Raw genomic sequence first — 12,267 nt, 5'->3', positions numbered from 1 at the left:
GAGACTGTTTTCTGAACTGGAAGGGCTTACCATCATGCAGAAAACATCCAAGTTAAGGCTTGTGCAGCAGGATAAACCTTTCTGAATTCAGCTCCTTGTGTAGTATGCATCTGGATTTTCATGTTATTTTTGCTATTTTCAGTTTTTTTTTATTTGAACTGTACATTTCTTTTTGATTCAATATGTTTTTGAGTTTTTGTCTCATACCATGTGTAATAGCAATTTATATCTTTATCAAGCTGGGGCTTAATGATTTTTTTCAGAAACATTTATATTTTTTATTACAGTACTTTTATTTTTTTACTTTGCAGTCTTCATTGCTTCTTTTTGTGTTGCATATACCCACTTAATTTCTTTATTTTGCACAAAATATACTTTATACAACTTTGTATACATATAGATCCTGTCCAAATCCTCACTCATCCCCAGTATACCATTTGTGGCTCCAGTGCAAGACTTCCCAGCTGAGAGTACAAGCTGTGACATGTTGCCTGAAAAGACTGCAGCTGACCTTTTTGTAGGGCTTTGCCCTTGTCATCAATGTGTGCAAAAGTCATCATCTTTTACCTATGTTAATTCTAGGTGAGGCTATATACTGATTGATATTCTTAATCTTTTAAATATTAGTGCAAGTGGATGCTGGGAATTATTCTCTCTCCCATTACTATCAGTCATTCTCCCTAATGCTTTTCTATAGCTTTTTAGTAGATTCTAGTACCTATGGTCTGGTGCAAGCAGTCAGCTGATGAAGGCCTAGCCACAGCAGTGTACAAAGAAGCTTGCCCTCTGTCTGTGCTCTCCTCCTTGATCCTCCCATTATACCTTGCAGTACAATACTTGCCTTTGGGTCATGGAATCACCTAGTCCCCACTCTGATAGATTTCTCTGGAAAAAAAAAAACTGCTCCATTCCTCCATTCTACATCCATTTTCCATCTTCTTCTGTTATTCTAAACTTAAGTTACACCAACTGCACCCTTTCTTTTACCCTAACCTGTCAACATGTCATTAAAAATCAAGTAGTCATACCACCATCCAAATCACTATCACTTATATTTACATCACCCCTCCATTACTCTACAGTCTGATTTTACTTCACCCTTGATCCTATCTATAACCTTGTTACTCTTCTAATGACCCCATCCCATAGTACTCTCCATATTTCCATCCTCCTATTCCCTCTTTCTCTAAATTATCTTCTCTAATTCTTGCCTCCCTTTTGATGACCATAACATTCTCTTCCTCCTTTCTTTATCTACTCATTATACATCATTCTCCTCCCTTGTCTCACTCGGGTCTATATGAGATCACCGAACACTTAAAAAAGCAAACGGTGATTAATCGACCCTATGAAAGCGAAAGCTTAACATTTCGAACTGTCAGAACAGCTATTTTTTTCCTAGGGGAAAAATCGCTGTTCCAACAAAAAAACAAAACAAAACACTTTAAATATTACATTAAGTGGGGGGGGGGCTTTTTCCCTCACACCCCCTGATGTGGGCGGCTGCACCCCACACACACACCTTACTTAAATATACCAGCTCCGAGACTGTACTACAGTGCCAAAAACAGCAAAGTAATGAAGCGGCCAAGCAAATTCTTTCCCAGGGAAAGAATTCACTTAAAAGTTGCTTCAATATTTTGACTTTTCAGGCTTTTGAGTTCGACCAAGATGCATTTGAAAGAATGCGTCTTCGGTCTTCTAATAGGGAACCTCTCACTCTACTCAGAACTTTCTTCACATTGGTTTTCCATCTTCTTCCCCTCTCCTCTAATCAACCTTCCATTCCATCTCTGTTTCATACCTCCTTGTTCCACCAACTCCCCCACTTTGGCATATTTCACACAATTCTACATTCACTGTTTTTGCTTCACTTCATTTGTTACTATATATCTCTGTCCTCTAAACAGTAACTATCCACACTGACTCCCTACTTCCCATACCTATTATGCCCTTCACTAAGCCCCTCCCTTCTAGATTTCTTAACCTTTATAACATGAGCTTTCTCCACTTTTTAAAATCTCACAATCTTATAATCCTATCCTTTAGTACCCACTTCCTCCTAAATATAAGTCAAGAGTTCAAATCTTCTTTAAGTACAGCCATCCTTAAGGAGCAATCTTCTGATGCTCTGCAAAGATGTTTGTCCCAACCCAGGACCACTCTCCACACATAACACACCTGTATCACAACCCATCTTGCCTGATGATATACCTTTCAAGTAACGTACCATTCATCATTAAAACTTTTTACCCTGCAGATCCAAAATCTGTATAAGAAAGTTATACCCGTGTGCTCATGCATTCACATTCACAATCCAGACATTCTTATATTGAATAAAACATGGTAGAAAGCATGTATTGCCTCAAATTAAAATAATTAAATACTTCTTCCAAATTACAGTATTCTTTGACTGTACCATCACACAAGAAGAGCATAAGAGAATATCTATAGTCTACTCTAATAACTTTCAACTTTCTCTCTGTCTGTCTGTCTGTCTATATTTCAAAGTCAGTTCTTTCTTTGTCTAATACTGAATTCCTGGCATCTACCCTACATGTTTAGAATATCAAGGCAATGTTTGTAATTGCTTTCTACCATTCCCCTAATAACAACACTTGGACTTCCTAGCAGATATAAGCATTAACTAGGGCCCTGTACCAAAACCTTTCAGCTTCTCCAAACTAACTTAAGCAACAAAGGCTAATTTGTATTTCTGTATTTAGAATCCATGCAGCCCATTTTTGCATTGCTTTCTGCTTGGTCTTCACATTTATATTAAAGATTTTGCCCTCATGTATCTCAGTCATAATATTTCTAACTAGGCCAGCACCAGAGGGATCCTTCTTCTCCACCTTCTAGTAATGGCTTTCGTACTACTTAGTGGAAGAATATGCAATAAAAGGTGTTGTTGTATATTTAGCTTAACCAATGGATCATGTCCTGTCAGAAATAATGACTTTATAACAAGAACTGAGTCTGGCCACAATTCTGCACATATTACTCAAGCTCTCCTTTAAACTAAAAGTGCAGGGCATTCCCAAAACATGTGTTTTCAATCTCCTAATACTCCCTAAATCACTTCACCAACAGTTTGCAATGGAGCCAGGAAACATACCCATACTTCTAGATGGTGTGTAAAAAATTCTGAACAAAACCTTTAAGCAACAGTAAATTGAGGGTGAGTCTGGTGCAGGTATTTTCCCATCTGTTTCTAAAACAGGTGCTTTAATTTCTAAGGTGGGCATGAAAGTTGTGGTTGTTGCAACCAGCTTAGATTTGAATAAAACTTGCTAATTTATTTATTTATTGATTATAGCACTGATCATGTCTGCTTTTATAATTATCTGAACATACCTCATCAGGGGGATATGACACATTAATAGATAATCTTTTATAAACCAAGAACTCTGCTCTGGGCATCCCTAGGTCAAAAACAAAAATAAGAGTTCTAAGTAGGAGTAAGGCAGGACCAACCTTGCATTGCAGTTTGTGTTGGTGTGGCTTTAACAGATATTAGGGATGATATTTTGAAAGTTAATAATGATCAGATCAAACATAATTTAGTTGTACTGGCAGGCATCAACAACTTAAGAAACATTAACTGTGAGGACAGTGAATCTAAAGAGGTTTAACCTGACTTTTGTGCATATCACCCCTTCACATGTATTATCTTATAAGCAGCTCAGATTGGCAGCAATGCTTAAACACTGTACTTTGCAATTTAAATTTAATTGTGTACTTGTAAAAATCACAAGTAAGCCAATGATAGGCCCCATTTTGGGGTACCAAAGTAATAGGCACTTTGGATCAAAACTAAGTAAAGCATTACAATTCTTTATTCAATGCAGTGTCACAGAAACCTATCAGGCCACTGGAAAGGTGGTATAAATGCTCTGAGCATCACAACCTACAGTAGTAGAGGTTAGAATAAGATGATTTGTTAAGTATGCTACTTAGGGGAAGTCTAGTATTTTTGTGATTACAGAAACGTGGTTTCAGGCTCACACCTCACCCTTGAACTTCAAAGGTTTTGTGGACTATCAGTTGTATTTGTTTGCATGAAAATAATAAAATAAATAACACAGCACTTCACCGTATGCAGTATGGACACACGCTTCTGAAAGCTGGTACTGCATTTAACCACAGAAGGAATCCTGAAGTGATTCAGACATGAGGAAATATGCAGAATCTGCATTCAGAAAGTGAATGCCTATACTGCCAGTCTTGTCCTCTGTCACTGGGTATCCAGGGTGGCTGCCTCTTCACCCAACCCTAACTACACTTCTGAAAAAAGGCATCCAAAGAGTGTCTATTAGCCAGCTTGACTATAAGGGTTGCACAGTTTATGATTGTTTTGATGCCTGTGCCCTGGCCCAGCAATCAAGGAGCCTTAATCCTCACCACTAACACCAGTGAGGGGCATCTCGTACAGGAGGAAACAATAACAAATACACACAGCAAAGTTCAATTTCCCTTAAGAGCACACAGAGATCACAATCAGTCCGGGGCTGGTCACTCCCCTTGCTCTCCAGGTCCCCACTAAGACTCCCCACTGGCACAGCTATAGGGTCCAGATCTCAGCCTAGTGGGCAAGCTAAAACCTCCAGCACCCTCTCTGTCCAATGAGTGCTTCGTGTCCCTGCCCAAGTAGCTGTCACTCACACACACACACACACACACACACACACACACACTTTGAGAAGAGTTTATACAACCACACAGACACTCCTGGGGAAGGTTGGCACAGGTTCTCCGGGTGTGCCCCTTTTTCCCAGACTATATGGTAGTACCAGCTGCCACCACCCACTAATATGTATCAGCTCCCCAAAGGCCCTTAAAAGGGTGTCCAATTATTACTGTGCAATGTTATTATTCAATTGGTAGTATAGCCCAGGGCTAAAGCTATTGAAGTGGCTTTGTACAATTTTACCAAAGACATGCAAGTACTCTAAAGAGCTTAAATTATATCTACAAAAACAGCCAAAGTTGAAAGGGTTTAAAAATATTTAATAACAAATAGTCAAAACACAAGATAATACTTTTTACTACACAGTGCTAGTCAAGAGTTCAGAGATCACAGAGAAATACTAAAAATAATAGTAGTACAGTTCTGCCATCAAAGAAAAAACACTTAGTCTAATCTTTCTAGTTTCTAGCTATTTCTAAGAGAAAACCCAAGTCTAAGATAAATTTATATATAGAGCAAGACAGTGCTGATGAGTTGGATGGTCAAGACAAAAAATGCTTAATGCTCTCTGATTCTCTCTGTTTTTAAAATCACATTCCTGGTTCACATTACATCATTCTTCACAATTCCCTCGGTCACATTACATCATTCTTCACACTTCCCTGGGTTCCCAGTCTAACAGAGATTACATTTACATTCTTCACCTCTGGGCAGAAACCAGAACAATAAAGGACATTTATGCATACAAATTCTGACCATTAACTCTGGCCTTAAAACAATTGGCATGATGCCCCACACCAGATTCACTGGCTCTGAGTCCTAACATCAAAGGGTCACACCATGCTTTACTTGGTCAGTGGAGTATACTGTTGTTACATTTTTTCCAGTTCCACATGTAACACTATTTTTACCATTTAAGACAACAAGCCTGTGGTTTGCATTACTATTTACAGATGACAGAATTATCTCCAAAATTCTATCTGGCTAGGCTGGCAGCCATCACCTATCTTCAACCATATCTTCACAACTGTCACACTGTCAGCCCACCTATTGAGAATTTTGTAAATAATTCTATTTCATTTGTGAATATTGATATGATTTATATAGAAGTGTATGTAAAGTACTGAGATAAAATGTAACCACAGCATGCCCTATTGGAATAGAACAGGAATGCTCCTACACTATTTTGACTGTTTACATGTATATGTTTAATGGAAACTGGGACACAGGACTTTAACTTGAAAAAATACAGAGAGAATAGTTGTAATTAAATAGTTTTTTATAATTACTGGGCCATAAGCAGAAGATGTTATCTCTCGGTTTCAGTGCACATAATGTCTAGAGCTGGAAGTTTTTGTACTGTCTTGAAACAGAAGTAATTACTAGGTTTGAGATGAGAAGTCTTTTATTGTTTTATGACTTCCAGGATGTGCAAGGATCTGAGAAATATGTATTTTTCACAGGGAGATGTTAAAATTCTTTTTCTGACAAAGGGGGTTTAGCTTGGGAACTGAAGTCAGGTGACAAAAAGTGATGTAATCCAAGCGAACCCAGCAGTAATATTTGATATTAATTTAAGAACTCTATGAGAGAGAGACTGTGCATTTTGTATTTTGTCTTTGCCCTAGCAGGAACATCCACTCATCAACACCTCTGCACTTGTCTTGTTGTAAGTAAGTTTTAAGGCATAGTAACCCCTTTAGATTCAGATAGGAATATAGTAAAGTGTAGAAAAGATGTTTTCTTTATTTATTTGAGACTGTCCTGCAATGTTGTTTTAAATATTTCCTGTGATTTTGAACTCTGATGTACCTGATTACTTACTGAGTATTGTGTTGTTCTTTTATTATTTATTATTAAATATATTTAAACCTTTTAATTGTGGTTAGTCTGTTTAGAGATATTTAAGCTCTTGCAGTACTTGCATATCTATATGGTGATACTGTACAGGCCACTCCTAAATAGCCTCGATCTTGATCAGACTACCATTTGGATTAATAGTAACAGTACACAGTAGAATTGGCCACCCTTTGTCAAGGGCCTTAAAGTAGCTGATAAGGTGTTCTGATGACAGTGGTAACTACCTTATAGTTTGGGCAGAAGGGGGGCATAGCTAGTAAACCTGTGCCAGCCTTTCCCAGGAGTGTATGTGTGTGTCTGTGTGTGTTAGTATATAAATCAAATCTCAGAGTCTGTGTGTCAGCTACTTGGGCAGTGACACAAAGCACTGGTTGGATGGAGATGGTGCTGGAGATCTTGGTTTGGCCACTCAGCTGAGATTTCAACCCTATAGCTGTGCCAGTGGGGAGTCTTACTGGGGATCTGGAGAAAGACAGAGAAACCAGCCCCAGACTGACTGTGATCTCTGTGTGCTCTTAAGGGAAATTGTACTTTACTGTGTGTGCACTTATCATCCTCCCAGTGTGTACATCCCTAGCTGTTGCCAGTGGTGAGGATTGAGGCTTCTTGATTACTGGGCCAGTGTTGGGGCATCACAATGATGACTTGGGAAAAACGAATATCTTGAAAAATGGTTTGGCTAGTTTTTGCTGTAGTACTTCCTGCACTACAATAGTTAATACAGATTTAGGGGTAGCACTGCGTTTAGATGTTACACTGGAACTTGTGAAGGGAACCTTGTCCATAACTGAACCTGGTATAGCTGTCACATGAACAGTTGATGACTGTGCACCATGTGTCTGTTTGCCTGGGATGCCTTGTCCCTCCATTCCTAGTGGGGAGTCAGGGACAGGTTCTAAAATTAACACAATTGTGTCATTGGTTGTGGGTGGTAGATGTCCTCCATCTTAACCATCATCATCAATGACACTATGCTATCTGGTTGTGTCATGGGTAGGTTCATAGCTTCATAGTTTCATAGGTTCGTAGGTGTGTACTAGCCTAATGGCCCTGGGGCCTGTACAAGCCTAGCCATAGGATTACCCTGGCATAGTGCCACCTGACCTTAGTTCCCAGTGCCTCTGTCGAGTAGAGCCACTGGAGTTATCCCCAGGGTGAATTTTCTGTTTCCCATCCACTCATCAAGATTTGTCTTGAAGAGGGCCAGTGAGGTGCTCTGCTTGACATGTATGGGAAAGCATGGGCAGCCTCTGGGTTATGAACATGTCCCTCCAGCATGTTTTGTTAATTGTGGTAATGAGGTTGAGGTCTCTGGAGCATGTGGTGAGGAGGGATTGGGATTTCTTTAGATGTAGCATTTATAACAGAGCTGGGTCAGACATGGCTTTGTAAGTCAAGCAGAGATTGCCTCTAAGTAGGCGATATCAGACAAAGAATAGTTGGAGTTTTTTGAGTCTAACAATATAGGACAAGTATTTAAGGCCTAGGATCCTCTTTGTGACGTACTTTTCTTGCCTCTCCAGCTGTGGCAGGTGTCTAGTGAGGTACATGCCAAATGGGGCATTGTACTGAATGATTGGCCTAATGAGGGAAGAGTAGAGGGAGACAATGACCTCTTTCTTCCTGGATTCAAAACCCTTAGTAATGAGATGTACCACATAGAAGGACTTTCTGACCACAGTGGCAATGTGGTGATCAAAAGAGAGGTTGCTGTCAACCTGTGTTCCCAGATCTCTTATAATGCCTTCTGTGTTCAGTGGACTACCATCAATGTGGTAATTTATGGGAACCACATTTTTCCCAAAGGGGATGACGATACATTTTTTTGGCATTGAGCTTAAGGCCATGGTTCTGACACCAGTCTTTGGTCTCAGTGAGACCATTCTGTATGATGTCAACATCACTTGGGGAGCTAATAATAGTTCTCCACTTGCAATAGTCTGCAAACTTTGTCAGCCACAGTCCCTGCATGTTGGCCTGGACTTCAGAGAAGTAGATACCAAACAGGAGAGGACCCAGGACTGAACCCTGTGGGACTCCACTCTTGATTAGTTGGCAGTCTGACTTGGAGTCAGCTACTTTCACACTGTGAGTTCTGTCTGTGAGCCAGTTTTCAATCCACCTAGTGACATAGGGGTTGATGCCAAGCTTAGTGAGTTTTTTTATGATTCCTGAGTGGGGAATGGTATCAAAAGCCTTGGCAGATCAAGGAAGGCTGTATGAACCACCTTGCCCTCATCCACAGCTCTGGTGACTGACTCAAAGAATTCGACCTAGTTAAACAGTCATGATCTACCCTTCACAAAACCAAACTGTGTGGGATCCAGAGTATGGAGATTTCCTATATCCTTGTTTATTAGGTCCATGATGATGCATTCTATAGCTTTGCATATCAGACTCGTTAGGCTAATGGGGTGATAGTTCCCAGGGTCTGTAGTTGCTCCTCCTTTGTGGAGAGGAATGTCTGTAGCAGTGCACCTTTTGGTAGGGACAAAGCCTGAGGCGAGGCTGTGATTGAACAGGGCACACAGGTGAGGTGCCAGTTCACTCTGTAGTTCATGTAGAACACAACCAGGGATATTGTCAGGTCCCATAGAAGCTGCATTCTTGGCCTTGGATAGTACTGTTTTAACCTGTGCAGCAGTAATACTGGTTGCCTGGCAACCTACTGGTATTGTGATTGGTCCTTTGGGGGGATGGGTAAAGTTGGCATTGAATTTGTCGGCCACTACACTGGCAATATCTGTTGGCTCGGTATAGGAAGTACCATTGTGCAGTAGCTCAGAGTAAATCTGGGTATTGCCATGGAAACTCTTTACATAAGTATAGAAGGCTTTGTGGTTGTCTTTAATATCTGCTGCAATTCTGTTTTCATAGCTAGCTTTACAGGATTTGATGAGGGATCCCAACTTTTTGTTGAGGCTGATAAGGAAGTTTTTCCAGTCTTGGGACTTCACCTTATTCCGCATCACTTTCCTCCTTCTGTTGTAGAGTTTGTTTATGGCAAAAGACCAATAGATTGGCTTCCTTTTTTTGGAGGAGAGCATCTTGGTTCTATTAGGTATGCCAAGATCCATGCATTTGTGTACGTGTTCGTACTGTGTATTGGTGTATGATTCTGCGGTCACGCAACTATTCTCCATTTGCATGGGTGCCATCATTGCCATAAATTATGAAGGCAGACAGACAAACTCCTGTGAGTACAGTTGCAGATGTGTGACAATCTCATTCCTCAACAGTACAACAGCAGTAAGCATAACATATACACAGAATGAAAACATATGTACCTTGTGCTGTATATTGCAGTTCTTGTCTCCAAGCCATGCCAGAGGAAGAGATAAGATGATGTTTACTAGCAACAGGCTTACACCAGTGGTGCAATACAGATATTGCTTGTGGATTGTGGTAATACTAACCTGGTACATTCCAACAGAGACACATAATGTTGTCTCCATTTCAGCTCCCACATCCAGTCATCACGCAGGTGACAGTGTCCTCTCACTGACCCAGAGAGGGGGATACTAAGAACTCTTTAGTGTCAGTGAGGGTAATGTGTGATTGTGGATCTTTACCTATGGCTATTTTCTCCCATGCTATAGCTTGGGATATCATGTACGCATGAAATGTTATATCAGTGACCCTTTGGCTGACCTATGGTGTAGATCGGTTATGGTCATCACTGAAATTCACAGCCATCAAAAGGTTCTACCACATGTGACCCCCAGAAGAATCTGTCAGCTATGCATACAAAGAGCCTGCAGCAAAGTGTAGTTGTGAAAGTATACAAACTAGAATACTTGGTAGAACAAGCCTTGACACTGCTTGGAAGAAGTTTATTATGGTGGAAATAGCAAAAATAAATAGCAAGGGACAACCATCTGGGAATAATCTGTTTTGACATGAGTTGCCCCTTTTTCTTCTCTTCATAGGAAATAAACGACTATTCAGCTTTCCTAAAGGATTTATTTATTTGACATTCGTTTACCTGGAAAGTCTTAATTAGCCAAAAATTGTCAATTTTTAGTGGAGGCCTAGGGAGAAAAGCTCCACAATCACAATCTGTCAAAAATCAATTACAGAGATTTTAAATTACAAAATATCATGTAACAATACAAAGCATAGGAGTGGAAGAATGTTGTAGTGAGAAAAAGCACAGAACATATGTTTCTTAGTAGAGTCCAATGAAAAACAGTAACACGAGTTGAAGAAATTATGTGAGGAAAAACTCATTAATCATATTATTTGTTACATAGATTAGCATGTGATAAATGAGAACTGAGACAATTCTAGTAAGATCTTTAAAGGAGATATTAGAGATTACATGATTTGAGACAGTGATGGGAAATTGAGTGATGTCTTATTCTGAGAGAGGGTGTTCATATTAGGGTTATAGAAGGAAGTAAGGATGAAGAGAAAAGGAGATTATAAGAAGGTTGCAGGACTGGATGTCTTCGGGTAGCTTAAGTGAGTAGGGAGGAAAGAGAAAGAGGTAGAGGAAAGGTTTGCAGAGAGAAAGTGGCTATGATATGGTAGAGGGAAAAACAAAGGAAAGGAGTGGAGTTGGAGGCTGGAGTGGGTTGTGAGGTGTGACTTAGGTTAAACGGGTGACTGAGGTATAGTGAGTAAGTTCAGCCAGGATTGGTAGAGGAGCAGGTCCATGATTTTGTAAAGCATTCTTTTACTGAACATTTATAGGTGGATCAGTTAGAAATAGTTCTTGTGGCTACTGAGTACAAGTATAGGCTTTTCTCAGGGGATTTATTTGGTTTATTTATAGCGAACAGTTGTTTGTTTTCTGATCTGACAGTTCTTTTAGGGAAATATATGTTGATTAAAGGGGTAAGAGATGGACAGACTAATTAATGGTTTGTCAGTGATTTTATGTATTGTTATAAGATGAATGTAGGAGAGGTTGAGGGGGAATTCCAGACAACTAAGACTATGCAGAGCTTTGCAGTGATGGGTAAAGGAGAATGAATTAGTAGCAAACTTGGAAATTTTCTTGTAGCAGCTTTCATGTTTGTTTTTTATGGATAATTGTAAATTGGTTAGATTTGGGGCCTTATAGAGTAGGAAGTGAAGAAGGTAAGTTTTGGCTAGAGTTGTTTTTGTGGCTGTGCTCAGAAAAATGTTCTGTATAGCACAACTTGTTTTTGATGGGTTTTCTTGATATTGCTTTGGATGTGGAGGTCATATTTAAGATTGTCATCTATTATGGCTCTTAATAGTTTGGTATGGTGAACTAATTACATTTTAGTGCCATTTGCCAAAAAGATTTGAAGGATGCTTTGTTAGGGTATGAAATTTTGGAGTAAAGAGGAGGAGTTTAATTTTTTTGGGGGGGTTGAGAAAGTTGGGCTTTTATAAGCCAGGTTTCATTGGAGATGACAGCTTGTTAAGGTGTTTGAAGAAAGATGATTGGAGTGATTCACATATTGGATTCTGTGATGAAAATACCTGAGTTTCCTATGCAGATACAGACTATGAAGAGTTCCCTCTCCCTGCTTTTAGGCTCTGGAATGAAGAAAGGGTGACTGACCATTTGATTCAAAGTAAGCTCAAAAACCACTTCAGCCATAAATGAGGGATTTGTTTTTAAAGAATTTATATCTGGGGAAAACCATATAGGGTTCACCTACCATGATAACTTGCAACTGGGATACTCTTCTCACAGATGTCAGAGCAGGTCTATGTTAAATCATTGAACACATAAAAAA

The sequence above is a fragment of the Protopterus annectens genome, chromosome 12.part0, assembly GCF_019279795.1.
Source record: "Protopterus annectens isolate FY-2018-M chromosome 12.part0, PAN1.0, whole genome shotgun sequence".
NCBI lineage: Eukaryota > Metazoa > Chordata > Ceratodontiformes > Protopteridae > Protopterus > Protopterus annectens.
The sequence above is the reverse complement of the archived record's forward strand: the minus strand, read 5'-3'. Positions refer to the sequence as shown.